Genomic DNA, 13,744 nt, shown 5'->3' with positions numbered 1-13,744 from the left:
ATCTAAATAAAGAGGATGTTTTCTAATTCACTGACCTTAGTGAACAGGGCAGGGACCTACAACACACCTTCTTAAAATGGCCACAGCATAATGATTTATAATTCAAAGAGTTAAAAATGAGTGTGTTTACTGTCACTGAGACCCAGTTTGCATTGTGAATGACTGTTGAGAAATGCTGCATGTTGCTTGATAAGAAATGAGCTAACATATTTTGCCAGTGGCTATGTGTAAGTTTCTGGCATTTTGAGAAGTATTCAGTGTTGTTATTGATAGGTAATAGTATAACCCTGGAATCACTGTATTGACTCAGGTAGTACTTCTGCCCCCCTACTGTTATTATGTAAAAGAAATTATATGAGGACTTTGTTTCAGAAACTGATTGTGGCAAGGATGATATTTTTTACACACTACTAGCCAGCTTAAATGTTTATTTTAATTGATGTTAATGAACAAACTGTTGTCTATTTGCTAGTTCCGTAGATGACTAAAGTCTCTTTACAAGTTGTCTTGTAACCTGTTGGAACAGACATCTAATCTAAGGACTATTAAGTCATCTGCACAGAGAGTGCAGCTGAGTCATTTCCAGGCCATTTATGAACTCATTGAGCAGCAGTGGCCTAGAACCAATCCATGGGGTACTCCTGCTTAGAATGAACATTTGGCATTAAAACTCTTTTCTGTCAGAGAGCTGTGAAAGGAAACATGTAAGGGTTCCTTAAGTAAAGCTCACATTTCCTAACATGTTTAGTAAGATGAAGTGGTTCACTGTTTCCATTGCCCTTTTCAGATCAATGAATATTGTCCTTGTAATATGCCTCTTTTTCATTGTTTATATATCTCTCAACTGCTATGATTTAGGCAAAGTACTATGATTTTGGCCCCCTGACTTAGCCTTGCTCCTCCTAGATTTATGATGTTCCTTATAAAATCAGACCTACTTATGGGAACATATCGCATTAAGTATATGGCGGTTGGTGCAGAGGTTAAGGTTGCAAGCTGTAGTTTCTGTAGTAAAGGGTTTGATTCCCTCAGCCCTCATTTGCCTCCTGTGTGACCTTGAACAAGTCACTTAACCAGATATTGTTCCTGGGTCACCCCTGAAAATGGACTTTGTGTCCAGTGGGCCTACCTGGCGAACAATTATTATTAAATGCATGAAGTAAGCCAATACAAAGATTCACTACAGCTAACTTTATAAAGTCTAGTATATAAAGATCTTTGATTATGAAAAAAATAAGAAAGTACTCCTCTTTCTGACCCTCTGCTATGATTTTAAAGGCCAGTACTATGATATTTAATTCTTAGAGTTTAGAAAGTATGATTGATTGATAAATGTGACTTGTAGCCATTTAACATAAGCATACTGTAACTTGGTCTAAAGCAATGCTGGCCACTGGATTTGGTCAGAGAGTTGAAAAGCTCTTTGTAGGGCCATTTTTGTAGGATCTGAGTCAGCGGACATATTTTGGTTATGGGCTTGGACAATGATTGATTTTTTTTTTTGGTGAGTTATTTGTGCACTTTCAGGTAAGATGGTGATATTACCTATTTAATTTTTTTTATAATGGTGCTATCTATTACCAGAGTTGACTTCACAAATTTACTTAGATTAGTGTTCAGTGCTTTGCGGGATGAAAACTGTTTAAGTTGCTGTAAATGTGTCCTCTGTTGTCTCCTGATCAAAGTGACTTTGACTGCATTGTGGCAATCCTACATGCATTTTTTTAATTTGCAGGAAATCTTGTAATTTGCTTGTGTTATTTAGATCTGATTTCCATTTGTGTCAGACTTGATCTGTTTGATTAAAACAAGCACTTATGTGAGGAATTTGTAGTATTTGTGGATTGTCAGTCCTGTAGGCGGCCTGTAATATCAGTAATCTTAAAATGGTAAGTTAGAGGTGACTTGTCTGTGCCATGTACATTTCAAGGGCAATGGATGCAAACACATGTGATGCACTCTGTGGCATACCATCTGGTGACTAATAAAACGTGGCACCCATTGTGACTACAGTGAAGTAGAGGTAAAGTAACTTGGGTTAAGGAACAGGTTTTGTCTTATTAATGCATGTGGTCTTATTAATGCATGTGTGAGTGTCTGTGTATGTGTGCATGTGCGTGTGTGTGTGTATGTGTGTGTGTGTGTGTGTGTGTGTGTGTGTGTGTGTGTGTGTGTGTGTGTGTGTGTGTGTGTGTGTCTTATTGTAATGACTACAAAGTAGAACCTAAGCCATGTATGCAGATCCTAGAAGAGCACCAATGCGCACACACACACACACACACACACACACACACACACACACACACACACACACACACACACACACACACATGGAGTTAATTTGGAAATGGGTGGATATTGGTGCTATTGTGATCCTGACTCTAATTTGCAAAGGACAAAGAATAATTGCAGGATATCATTCCCATGTCATGCCACTAGCTGGGTTCCTATTATAACTCTCATCTTATTTGTGCAAGAATTCTGGACAAAGCCAAGAATAATTAAGGCCCCAAATCAGAGAAAATTTTCCTTTTACTCTAATTCACTTAAAACGTTAATACAGAAATATGTTTTACACCAACATGCATTCTTGAGCAATAAGAAATATGAAACTCTAATGACTGATAGTAATGAATGACTATAACTTTCAGTGATTTACCAGAAAATGAACTATTTTGCAAAGCATAGGTCAAAAATATAGGGCAAAATCAGGGGCATTCTGCAAAACCAGAGACATCTGAGAAGTTTGCTTCCTTCTCCAATACTCACCATTACAGTGACCTAATTGCAGCATTCAAAGACTGTAGTTTGAAAGATGAACTGGATAATTTAGCTGGTCATATAATCTAGTGGGTGAGCTCATAATGCAATAACCAACACTAGGATTCTGCAGCCTTCATAAATAAATACATTTAAATAAAACAAAGTAGTGTCATGTGTACCTCATATTGCCTTCTTATCTTAAACAGTCATATGAATGCAGTCTTAGTGGTCATCAACATGGTAGGGATTTAACCCTTCTTTGTCAAAACTCTTAATCTTTTCTGTGAACTGTTCTAACCTATGAGAGAATCAGACATAATAGATAATGTGGCCTAACAGCCTGAAGGCACTGGTCAAGAAAACCTACACCTTAGCTAAATAGAAAGGCTAAACAAACTATACATGCTAAAACAACTTGGTTTTAGAATACATTCAAAACCTTAAATACGGAGTACAATTTGTTAGCCATGAACATGGGCAATAAACTTCTACTAAAAGCCAAAAATGGTTATATAAAACCATATCAAATCAGACTTTTAGGTAATCCCAAGGGGGTTCTGGAATGAAGTAATCAAACCACTAGACAGAACTAAGTCAACACAGGACTCCAAAATAAACCAAAATAAACATAATAGATATATAATTGTGCACTCCTGTCAGCTTCAGTAGCTTATTTGCTGTGCATTTAAATGATCCATTAGCTCACCTATCACTGTCATGCTTACAATTTGATTACCTAAAAGATTTTATCACTTGTTTCAGCCTTAAACCAAAACAAGTAACCATTCAAGAGGTCAGTATCTGGCAAGGAAAACAGCAAAATTATGTTCTGTCTCTGTCACCTGGTTCTTTTCCTGACATGTGTGAGGATCTCCAGTGCTTTAACTTTCTATAACCTTACCTCCCTTCTATTTTTCATATCAGAATTATTACAGAGCAGATACTATGCAGCTCATCACCTCTCTCAACTTGTATGGCCTTCTCAACAAACAGTAACATGGCTTGAAAAAGGGACACCATACCTTAACTGTCACTGACAAATCCTCCAGAATATAGATGAGGTTTAACTATCTTCAGTGACCTAACAAAAGCATTCAAATCATTTCTCAGCAAACAGCAACAGGACACTTTATCTAAAGTGCCACTATGTCTCGTCCTCAATAATAATATCCCTCAAAACAAGAATAATGATAAACAAACTGGTGCCATCTTCAACAACCTAACAATCCCATTTGACTTAGTCCACCAACTTAAACTATTAATGGAAGTACTCCACTGTTGTCTTTCTTACTTACTTGGATTGTCTGAAAATCCGCTTCTCAAACAGAAACTGCTCCATGAAAATATGCGATTCTTTCTCACATTCAGAACAAATGACACTGACATCATACAAGGCTCGGTCCTATGGCCATTAGTATTTGCCATCTTTATAAATACCTTTACTATCCCACAACCAAGATCCAAGCCATTTTTATGCTGATATCAGGCTTATGTGATCAAGTGGCAGGCCTGCTGAAAATGTCAAAGACAAACTCTTCCCCTTACTTTGCTATGCTGTACTTCTGGTTTAATGCCCCTAGACCCTCCCAAGACTTAAGAAAAACTGAAACAATGCTTTTTGGTTCAGCTAAATGTTTGTGCCCTGTTATAAGCACTTCAGCTCTGTCCTCAGCAGAAGGAGGGCTCCTTCCATCTGTAAGCCACTTTAAGTACTTGCAGTTCTGGCATGAAATCTAATTTAACATTTGGAAGTCATGCTGATATGCTGTCTAATAAAATAAACAGTCTACTAGGATCCTTTAAGAGGACATCACATATCTTAATCCCTGAAGCTAGAGCTACTTTAGAATACGGCCTGCTGCTAATCATGGAAGCCATATTTTTCAAATGCAGTAAGATACAAGCCTTGTTAAATAACACTTCCAGATTCATGGTTCAGGCACCCAGCATTAAGGACCACTAGACAACCCTCAGTAATGCCACACTCTTGTAACAATTCCCCAAAGGGAATGCAACCCCACACGCTCCTTGATCTTCTTCAAAATCCTTTTCCTGGGCATTGTTTTCCTTCAGTTCAACATAATTAAACCATTACACATAATCTAAGCACCTTCTTGTCAAATCCTGTTACTTTGCTTTTTCCGTCTGGGACCCAGAAGCATGGAATTCTCTTCCAATATCCATCAGGCATAAACCTATTTATCAACAGCTCATATCCATGACACAGATTTTATTGTAACAAATACTGTGGGCTTGTGCCAATCATTACTTACAAGAACTGCTGTTATGTGTTATGTATTTACTGCACTGAGGTAAGATGATGTCCTGACTGACCATTGAGCACTGCCCAAGTAATACTGCATATCTTTATTTTATAGTTATGTCTTTTTCTTTCTGTGTGTCACATAATGTAATGTTATCACTTTACTGTCTGCAAGTATTTAATTTTGTAATAAGGCCGTAAATGAAAAAAGATCTGTGGGTCCAACCTACTAACCTTAAAATAATAAATACAAATAAATAAGGACACAGAATTGCATTTTTATGTTGGCATAACCGGAAAGGACCTTGGTTCCCATGATTTGCAGTCAGTCTCCAGTTTCTCAGCCCACATGGTGCAAGCCTATGTATTGGTGCCTGCAGGATTATCATAGGATCATAGGAGGTTACTAGGCTAATGGCCCTAGGGCCCTTACACTCCTAGCCAAGTACAACCCCTGTTCCCAAAAATATCAAGGCATTAAGTGGAACTAAGTCAACAACTACTGCCCCTGTCTAAGAGGGACACAGATGAAACTCCCGAGGTGAATTTGCAGTTTCCCATCCAATCATTCTTAACATCTCCATTTCACTTGTGTCATCTGCTTTGTTCCTTTGCTTTATGAGTCCTTTCTTAACTTTCACCATGGTAACCCCACTTAAGAAGGTGCAGTAACTTTGTACTGAAACAAATCAAGTTCCAATTTTTCTAGTAGTATTAGCAGATGTGCTTAGATTTTATTTCTAACCGGGACAAAAGACACACGTTGAGTTAGGAAACAACTTTCTTTAAGATGCATAACTTATGAAAGACAACCGAGATGCTTGTCAGCAGGAGGCTTTCTGGCAGTATTACATGTGTACAAAGCCTTACAAAAGAAAGCTCTAATCACCAGCATACTGGTATAGTAGGATTCATTTGCAGATTTAACACCAGGAGGTTCCATATAAATGCATTTTTCCTTAAGGGTTCTGATAGTATTTGTGCTATTGTTAAACAGGACTTCAAAGTGCCACATAGAAAAGATGCAAAAATCTAAACTGCATTCATATTATTGGAAAGTAAACTCAGTCCCAATTTAAATTTATACTGGTGCATCCACATTCCATTCACTGCAAATTTAAATGATTGTTTTAACTGCATTTGAAGTCATCTCATTCACACATGCCAGTGTTTCACATCACAAGAAAAATAACACGTTTCAGATGGCTCTGGCCTTTTAACAGCCTGTCTTGCCATTTACAGCTAAAGAAAGAAGTATAACATCTGTACCATCAAAAAAAAAAAAATCAGCAAGTGAACTGTGACAGTTCATCCCCTGATTGTAATATGTAGTGTATAGATTATTTGGTATGGCACACCACCATGCCCTTTGACCATTGCTTTGTTACTTCTGCCTTGGTACATGAACTAGAGGTAGTTCCAGTATAACATTTATAATTTGCAAATATCTTTGGCCACATTACACTTTGCTTATAGTATTTAATAAAATACTTTTATTTCATATCAGCATATTTCTCTGCCTGTTTATTCTTTTAATTTACTTTCTTTATTGCAGTTACATTTCTTATTATGTTAAGCACATTAAGGATATTAACTCACAGGGGCATTGTTTATTTTATTATTGTTTACTGGCACAGTAGTTTATGGGATCATATGACGGTAATCCCATTCAGCATGAATATAACTAATACCATTAGAATCACATCTGATCACATCAGAGTGCTTAGCAACATATTCAACGTCTACTAAAGGGATAGTGCTGGTCCCCTTCAGAAGCACTTTTTATCTGAAAATGTATTGTTGATACCCGAGGTGGAATCATGCAAAACAATCAGTAACACACATGGAAATCACTGGGAACTAAAAAAAAGGAATACTTGGAAGGGATCCACAGCAGGCAGACTGATGCACTGCCACCATTTTGCTTCTTCTGTCTTCTCCATTTGATCCAAGTAAAACAAATAAGCTCATTTTCTTTAGCATTCTATTTCAGCAGTTTATTTAACTTGGTAAGTATCATTTTTGTCATATTCTGAAAAATATAAAATGTACATATCATATATTACTCAGATGAAATGGCTCTGTCTGAATCTTGGTCCGTGTTTGTTTATTTTATTTATTTTTACTTGACTAGAACACATCTCAATGGATGCATTTTAGGCTTGACCCAGGAGCTTGTGTTCTCCTAACAGTAATATTTACTGCTTAGTAAATTCCCATTTGTATGCCCCAAGATGAGGAACTATGGCATGTGTAGTATGACTTATAATTAAGCATAAACACCAGGTGACTATTATTCATTCCAGGTGACAGTTGGTGCCATTCCCTCAGCCCCAGTGCTTATTAACTGCATATATGTAACAGTGCTACTAAAATGACTCTACATCACCCCCAAGTGGCAGACTTCATATCCTTACTGGAGACCTACTTTACATAGAACCCTGTAGTTCAGGCAGAGTCCCAAAATCATCCCTCAGTAACTCTTGTACAACCAGCTCCTCTTCTTAGAGGGAAGGATATGACTTTTAGTGGTACTTAAACATAATTCCAAATACTCATTTGCAAACTAGAATTGCATCAGCAATATCATAAGGTAAAACATAATCCCAAATTTTGTCCAGCTGTGTTCTAGGTGTGGTCTTGTTAATACCTGAAACATGATCTGTCCCTAGATTGGATTTGATAATAAAAGCAAGTTGTGTGTGTGTGTGTGTGTGTGTGTGTGTGTGTGTGTGTGTGTGTGTGTGTGTGTGTGTGTGTGTGTGTGTGCGTGCGTGTGTGTGCACACGTGTATGTATTTTTGTGTAAATAGATATACATAGAGTAAAATGATGATTGGATGGGAGATAGGAAATTCATTCACCCCGGGGATCACTTCTGTGGCTCTGCTCGACAGTGGCACAGGAAAATAATTTTCTTGGGTGGCAAAAGCCAGGGTACCTTTGGCTAGGCTTATATAGGCCCTAGGGCCAATAGCCTAGTACCTACCTATGAAACTATGAACCTATAAGAGATGTCTAATAGAAAGTCAGTGTTTGCATCTTTCAGTAACTGTTATACTTCTGTAGGAGAAGTCTGACAGAAAATCAGAAAGCAAGCCAGTGATCACAGTTTTATTCTTCTACTTCAAGGGCCTATCTTACTATTTTTTGTTTGTTTATGAATTTATTTATTTATTTATTTATATTTGTTTACCAAGGTAGTTCACTGATCAATACTGGCCAATTTCAGGCTCAGTCCAGGTGAAACACAAAATATTTCACACGTAAAAAAAGCAGCAAACAGTATATGTACATTATAATAAACAAGTAGAGTGTAACATAAAATATTTACATTGGTTTCTAAAGTGGGTCGACCTTCAATATTTCTGTGAGAGGAAATGGAGATGTGGAAAAGAGAGAAGAATAGTGTGTTGATATGTTCTCTGCAGAAACAGGAGCATTTGTCTTGGATGAAGAGCTGTTTCATCCAGGCCAAATGCTCTTGCTTGGATGAAGAGGCAATTTTTGAGTTGTATTCTGAATTTGGAGTAAGTGTTGATTTCCTTTAGCCTGAAAGGGTGAGCTTGTCAAAGAGTAGGTACATGATAAGAGAATGCATGTGCATTGCTGTGGAGTTTGGCTCCAGGGTAATGAGAGTTGTTGCTTCTGAGTAGTCGTGTATTTGGAGATTTTATTCATGATGTCTAGCTGCAAGGGTAGTAAATATCTTGAGCTGGAGTAGAATGCAGAGTCAGGATCTTCACAGTAGATTAGATCTTAATTTTTTGGTTAGTTGTTTGGCTTCTTCTAGGATGATAGCACAATGGTATTCACTGAGGGATGTCCTTGTAATAAATCAGCAGATGCTGTTGGTGATTGTCTTGAGTGTGGTGTTTTTTTTGGGAGGTGGATGTGAAAATGAGTTGTCCATACTCTACCTGAGAGAGAGAAGAACTCCTTTGCCAATGGCTGCTCTGGCTGGTTGAGGTAGAAAAGGAGAGATTTTTTGGCACAGAAGAGGAGGGAGATTATTTTTGCTCTCACTCTGTCTATGTGGAAGTGAAAGTAGAGAAATCTATTTATTTGTTTATTTATTTACTGCATTTGTTTACAGGAGTTCTACAACTAGGCCATTCAAGACTCCTTTTTCAGAGGATGTTCAGGGTGAAAACCTCCATAACAAAGAACCAAAGATGTTTATATATTGTATCATAGCTGAGCTAGCATAATTAGGCAAAATATGTGCCTTACCTAGTTACATACTGTACATGCAGACATACATAGATACAAAATAAACACATAACAAACACATTGTATGAAGAGATAAGTATTTACAAATCAGTCACTAAATGCCAAAAGCAATTTTCGATATTTGATGGTTCCAAAGTAGTAGTACTTTGTTCTATTAAGATAAATGGGGAGGATCCATTTGTGCAGGACATGAACATGAAACTCAGATAAGAGGGAGATGAATAGAATAGTCACAAATGATAGTAAGAAGGAGAGAGGAATATGTAAACATGCATTGTAGCTAGGATGGTAGTCAGTCAGCCAGATGGGATTGAGCATTCACAGAATCTAGCAGTGAAGAGATAGGCATGGAGATTTCTTTTAAAGCTAAGTTTATTTTTATATTTCCTTAAGCTGGATGGGTATGATATTCCATATCTTGGAGCAGGAATTGGAGTATAGAGCATCCCCATATGAGCTCTGGAATTTAGATCGTTGAGCCAGGGATTTGTTTTTGGAGTGGCAAGTTCTGCCCAGATTATACCACTGTAGCTGGGTATTCAGGGAAGGGCATTTACCTGGATGATAATGTATGGAATAAGCAGCTATTGGCTGAAGGAATTTAAGATAGTTTGGAAATTCCATCCAATTTACTTTTGAGAGTGTACACACTGATAGGATCTGTTAGGTAAATCAGCAGTGAATTTGGCAATTTTATTGTACCATTGTTCAAGTTTTCCTAGGAGGCAGTTGTGCACATTATTAAAGGTAGGGGCAGCACATAAGAGGTTGGTAAGGGGTATGTGCAGTATATTTACAACTAGACCAGTGAGAAATGTATTGGCTCTGCACAGAGCTCCAAGCCTTTGGTGAGTTTCCTTTATGACATTACTTATATGAATATCAAACTTAAATGTATCATAAGTACTAGGCTAGCTGCCCTTGTGGGCCATTTTAGGTCTAGACAATTTCCCATTTTGTACTATCTCATTTGGTTAGAGGTTGGCCTTACCCACCCATGGTCAATAATTATATATTACCCCTAATGAGAATAACTGTGATCATAGCATAGATAATCTGAAGAGACCCATGCATGGGATAAAGCATTTACAAGCTGCCTCTTTCCATTATTAGTACGAGGAGCAGTCCTGGGATAAAATTTCTGTTTCCCATCCATAGATCAAAGTTACACTTGAAAATGGACAGGGATGAATTTTGTTTTATGTGGATGGGGAATCTGTTCCACAGCAGTGGTATCCTCTGTGAGATATATCTGTCACTCCAAACCATTCTGTTGATATTGCAGAAGACGTTTAAATCCTTAGACTGAGTATTTTTAATACAATTTGACTTACTGATATGCAGTAAATCCATCAGTAATGGGTCAGAGGATGTCTTGTATGCCAGACACAGGTTACCTCTTAGCAGTCTGTAGGGTACTGAGTATAGTGACAGGGCTTTGAGTAGATCCACATATGACATCTTTAGGCCTTGTATCCTTTTAGTAAGGTATCTCTATGGCACTCCAGTTGTTGCATGTGTCTGGACAGATACATGCCAAATGGGGTCATTATATTCCATGACTGGGCTAATGAGGGCTAAGTGAAGGGGGACAATGACATCCCTAGTTCTAGACACAATCCCTTTATGACAATCATCAGCTGTTACAACAAGTAGCTTGGTACTAGAAATTTGGTCAAGTTTAATATTTTGAGTAATGGAAATAGTGAAGCTATTTGAGGTTTGGGAATTTGTTTTAGAGAGGAAGAGCATCCGTTTAATTTTCTTTAAGCATTAAGTGTAATGTGAACATTCTCTATCTTCTGTTCTACTGCTGAGTAAGATTCCTGAGTAATGGACTGTAGCTGTGCCAAGGAAGATGTGGGACAGATGACTGTAGCATTATCTGCATATTGAATCATTCTGGATGGAGATGTGACAGTGGAAAGCTTATTTGTGAATACGTTCAATAGCAACGGTCCAAAATGGAACCTTAGGAGACACTTATATGGACTGGGAGGGAGGAAGGAGGAACAACTGTTTTATCATCTTACTGTCCAAAAAAATGGCCAATACTAGTTTGTCAGCATTACGATGTTGACTGACATCATCTAGAAATGACAGCAGAGCAATACTGGTGCTACGGTGGGGATGGAAACCATGTTGGGTAGGTGAGATAAGATAATTGTTGAGTAGATACTGGAGGATTTGTGAGTACATGCAACACGCTAGGATGTTTGAGAGAGGAGGAAGCATAGCTATGGATCAGTAGTTAATTTGGTCAGAAAAGTTTCTTTCCTTTTGTAGTGGTGTGATCTTAGATTGTTTCCATATTGCAGGAATATACAGTTCAGTAATGGACCTCTTTATAAGGATGGAGACTAGAAAAGTTAAGGTCTCATCTGCTCCGTTGTTGTATTGCTTGCAGATGACTTAAATCTAAGAAGGAGTTTTTTGATGAACGGAGTAGGAATGTTTTTTTAGTGTAAAGGTGTTTGAGGTGGATTTTCAGGATGGTCATAGCGTGGTTGAGAACCTGTAGATTTACTTAATGTGGTTGCTGTGCTGATGAAGTGAGAGTTAAAGAGGTGTGCTATGGTGCTATCAGCATCATTTAGCATAGGACTACTTTGAGATTTTCTGCCTGGGTGAAGGAGTTTATTGACAGCATGCCAGAAAGTGTTTTGAATTACTCTGGAAACTGTTCTAAATGTTTACACACTGATTCTTTTTGACCTTTTTTATAAGAGTTTTTTCTTGGATCTATAGAGAGTGTAAGGTTTAATAGTTTGGAAGGGTTTTGTTATTCTGCCATATTTTCCAAGTTTTGTCCCTAAGTCTCATTACTTCATTAATGGTGTGTTTAGTGATGAATGTAGATCTCATATAGAACCTTTCCTGTATTCCTGCAACAGCAGGCTTAAGGTAATCATTTTAGTATACTGTTTTGTTTATATAATCGCACTGTTTTATTTACCTAAGTGTATTATTTATTGTAATATCCATTTATTTATTGAACTGTATTGCCTGGGTATTAACTTATCTAACTGATTCTTACTGGTTCCATTGATTTTTTTTTCTGCTGTATTTTCTACATTTAGTCTAGCCTTTTAACTGGATCCATTATTTTTTCTGTTATACCTTAGTACACTCGGTCTAAAATAGTATGCTGTATTATCTTTTTGGCTGTTTCTGCTTCCTTACTTGTTATAGTTGTTTACTTATTTTTGCTATTTTTTTGTTTGTTTGTTTTACCTTAGTTGTCTACCAAATGTGACAGTATTGCCCTCATTTTGTATTTAATTTGAGCCCATTTTTAGTGCATAAGTTATTTATGAGTGCATGTTCTTGCTGAAGGTTTAGAGTATCAGAGGGGAACTTGACAACAATTCCCAGTTCACAGTTGTCTACAAACTTAGCTAGCCAGAGGTACTGGTTTCTGATCAGGAGATCAGGAAAATAGATGTACAAAAAAAAAAACAGGGTCCCAACACTGACCCCTGGAGGACATCACTAGTCACGTTCATACTTTCTGATGAGGCACCTGCCACTAGCCTGTGTGGGTTTATTTTATAACCATTTTGCTATTCACCTTACCACATAGGGCTCTGTTTTAAGGTGTTAAGCTTACTTTCAATGCCAACATGAAGTATGGTGTTAAACACTTTGGCCAGGTAAAGATACATCATGTGAACAGTATGACCACTGCCAGTGGCCTGTATAACATCCTCAAAGAAGTTAACCAAGTTCATTAGGCAGGATTTTCCTTCACAAAGCCAAACTGCTAAGGGTCAAGTTTAATGAGATTTTGATATAGTTTATTAGGTCAGTTATAACAGGTTCATAGGTTCATAGGTAGGTACTAGGCTTTTAGCCCTAGGGCCTATATAAGCCTAACCAAAAAGGTACCCTGGCTTTCGCCACCGAAGAAAATTATTTTCCCTGTGCTCCTGTCAAGCAAAGCCACAGAAGTGATCCCTGGGGTGAATTTCATATTTCCCATCCAATCATCAAGATTTTTCTTGGAGTACTAATGAGGAGCTTTGTTTGATATAACTAGGTAGTCTGTTCCAGAGTATGGGAAGTCTCTGGGACAGGAATCTATCCCTCCAGCATGTTCTGTTTATTGTGGTGACAAGGTTTAGCTCCCTAGAGCGTGTAGCTCGGAGGGATTGGGATTTCGTTAAGTCGAGCATGTCCAACAGCTATGGGTTTGACATAGCTTTGTATGTTAGGCAGAGATCACCTCTAAGTAGTAGTAGTGGTAGTAGTAATATATTCCATGGCTTTGCAAATCAGACTTGTAAGGCTGGTTGGTCTGTAATTCCCAGGGTTGGTGGTAGGGCTTGCATTGTAGAGTGGCATCACCATGGCTGTGCACAAAACTTTATAGAGACAAAATTAGTAGATAAACTTAGTTTAAAGAGTGGCTCTGCTACAGCATGCTTAGTACTGTTTAGTAAACAACTAGGTATATTGTCAGACCTCAAAAGAAATATTTTAGGTC

This window comes from Protopterus annectens, chromosome 5.part1, assembly GCF_019279795.1.
Source record: "Protopterus annectens isolate FY-2018-M chromosome 5.part1, PAN1.0, whole genome shotgun sequence".
Classification (NCBI taxonomy): domain Eukaryota; kingdom Metazoa; phylum Chordata; order Ceratodontiformes; family Protopteridae; genus Protopterus; species Protopterus annectens.
This window is presented reverse-complemented; position numbering follows the sequence as displayed.